Source organism: Cynara cardunculus (genome assembly GCF_001531365.2).
Source record: "Cynara cardunculus var. scolymus isolate 2C chromosome LG 5, CcrdV1, whole genome shotgun sequence".
NCBI lineage: Eukaryota > Viridiplantae > Streptophyta > Magnoliopsida > Asterales > Asteraceae > Cynara > Cynara cardunculus.
The window spans coordinates 8305264-8308773 of NC_037532.1; positions in this window are offsets into that span (position 1 = coordinate 8305264).

Genomic DNA, 3510 nt, shown 5'->3' on the forward strand with positions numbered 1-3510 from the left:
GAGCTTTAATAAGTTGTACTTACGCACAATCTACTTGCAATCTTGAGTTTTAAATAATATGCATTAATAAGCAGTACTGTACACATAAAAAATGATTTTTATGAGTTTTTGTCAAATGCTTTATAATATAGTATAGATATAGATTATGATTTTCATCCTGGTAAAAGTTACTATTTTCGTCCTCATTAGTTTCCATAATAATAATTTCATTTTTATATTTTACAATTTATTGTTCTTTTCGTCCATAATACTAACTCTTTTAATCTCTATGTTATATTATAGAACATTTGATAAATACTCTTAAAAACCATTTTGTATGCATGATGTACTATTTATTGGTGCATATTACTCAAAATTTGAGGTTACAAGTAATTGTGCGTAATTACAATTTATTAAAGTTACAAGTATGAATTCGTGTAACTAACTGCAGATAAACATAATCAACTACAAGATAAACATCTCATTTTAAGTATAAAAAGTCTAAAATATAATTAGAATAATCATTGAATTCTAACAGAATATTTAACTATTATCTTTATAAAAAATTGTATTGTTAAACCAAAAATAAATTACTTTGTTATTAAATCTAAATTAAATTATAATAAAAACTTGAATTAAAAAAAATTACACCAAAAAACGAGAATTATTAAATAGTTAATTTGATACTAATATCGATTTAATTTTTTTCAAATTTATATTTCATTCAAAAATAATAACATTATCGATTTCTTAAAACCACATAAAATCATATTATATCAATCGAGACAAAGAATAAAAATAAATATTAAAATCAAGATTTATCTCGTTGCATTACACGAGTACTTTTCTAGTATATATGTATAAACTTAATGTATATATTTGACCATTCATTTTCTTTCCATGTTAGTGATTAGCAATATAAGGTGAAGAATAACTTCTCTCAATGCAAGATGTTTTTGGATTCAAATCAATAGTGTGTATACCATGGAGGCATCCAGCTTTTGTGGGTTTTTGTGATTCAAAATCTTCTTCATGAGGTACATATTTCAAAATATTCGTTCTACCTTGTTTCATATGAATTACAACTTTTATTTCCGCTATCACGAGACATTGTAACCCAACAATGACTACATACTCAAAAGGGTATAAGAATTTATATTGCTTCATACGACTTAAATAAAGATTGATGGTTGTTTTACCACGTTAGACGTAGTTTCTACATAGGTATAATTGTGGGGTGTTAGATGATTACATATTTGATGTAGCATTTTCATTGTTCATTTTGACTCTTTAAAAAAAAAACACGGATGCTTATAGGGGTAGACACCCTAACTCTTGGTGCAAAATCATATAAAAAAGTTTTTTATACAAAAAATAAAGCAAAAAGCCAAAAGCTCCTATCCGTGACATAATTCACGGGGTGTTTGGGATTGTTTATAAGAACAACTTATTGACTTATTCCGGTGTGACACCAATGGTAAGCACTTTTGAGTGTTTGAATAAACAGTTTATACCGATGCCAAACAGGTAATAAGAAGTTTTTGTAAAAAAAATACAAGTTGTTTCAAATAAACAATCCCAAACACCCCTTAATCTTCACCACTCCTTAATCTTCACCACTGTCTCCAAATCCCGTCACATAACTACTTTTTCCTTTATTTTAGTTTTTGTTTTTTTTTCTAAATAGGAAAAGTCTAAAAGAACTAAATACGAATAGAGTTATATGTTTATTTGGTGAATATGTTTTAAGTTTTGCAATTTAAAAAAAAAGAACTCAAATTCTAGTTTAATTGACTGTAAATATTAATATTGAATAAATGGTATTTTGTTTGGATTTTTAAAGATGGAGTCGTTAATTTCGTATGATCTTAGGTTCAATAATGAACAAGAAACGAACTGTCGATTATATTCTCAAACGAAAAGAATGTGTTATTGATGACCAATAATCACATCCCAACGGTGCTAATCTTGTGAAAAATACGTTAAGTTAAGATGTAAGTTTCTTTCGTTTCAAAAGAAATTTGTTTGAAATCTCTTCTAAATCACATGTTGTTCGAATATTATACTTATTGTTGTCATTTTACGATCTCAGGTTGTCCAACCCCCTATTCTTAATTTCCAGCTCCATCGTGTTTATAGGATTAAAAAAACGTAATTAGTTGTATCTTGGGTTTGAAGGTTATTTTAATCTTGAGATTGTTCATCGAATCCGTTAGTGAATGAAGACGTGCGATTTCCATTAATAGCTTCCAAAACCCGATCGAGAATTGACCAAGTTATTTGAATCAAATTCTCGAATGGAATCGGGTGTTGTTGAGTGCCTTTGATCCACAAATCAAGAGCTCGTGTCTTTTTTTACAAATAAATTTTGATGACACGGTTATGTGACCAAACTAGTTCTCTCATTAGTAGTTAAAATAAAATATAACTCAAAAAGTAGATTGTCGTCATGATTTATTGACACTTTATGAAACGTGTTTTAAAACACTTTTCAGAAAGTGTCTCATAAAGAAACTTATATAATAATTTATTATTTAAGTTTTGTACAACTTGATTCTAACAACTAAAAACTTACAAAGTCTCTTAACTCCGTCATAACAATTTATTTCAACGTTTTCGTACAAGACGCACTTGTCAGGTGAACCTAAAGCCCACGACCGGGACCAATCATAACTTATAAATCTCATAGGCTACCATTTATTACGATTTTTGAAGTTGGACCAACTACGAGGCCTGGTCCAAGGACTCGCCAAGGTCCGTTTAGTGTTTTGGTGTCTTAGGGACCGTTTACTAAACGCTTAGCTGGTACGTTTTTACTGGGTAATTTTTCTTACCGGATGAACATCACAGTGGTAAAAAATCTTACCCGGTAAGAGCAATAATAAAGATGAAGAGCCTTACTCAGTAAGTGAAGATGACGACTCTTACCCGAGTAAGCGCTTATCGGGTAAATTGTTGCATACGATAGCATTTTGATGTACTACAATCTCATCTACTAGAATAAATTACAGTGTTGACTCCTAATGATAAGCGCTTACCGGGTGAACATTTAGGTAAACGGCTCCTTAGTCACCAAATGGTCGTTATGGCCGTTTTCTTTTACCCTTTTATTTTTCTGTAATTTTTTGCTAAAGGGGTTGTTTGTTTACATCTTAATGATACCATTAAGAGGTAAGGGTTTGATTCGGTCAGACATTTTCTTGTTTGGATAGGTGTTTAAAAAAGTCTGAAAGAAAACTTTAGCTCTGAATCGGTCCTTCACCCACACGCCCTCCATACGATTCAGACGTGATATTTTTCCAGGTTTGCCCTCCCTTTTTCTCTAAGACCACCCACATGGGAGTTTCAAATCCACTTGCAAATCCTATTTTGTCATAATCAACCATGCCACATAGGAAACCAATTGCAAATTTTGCAATTCATATTGAAAGCCACGTGGCCATCAACTCCTCTCCAAATTCTTTTTTTTTTCTGATTATTTAAATAAATTATTTTTTATAATATTAATATATTTATTAATTACATTAATTA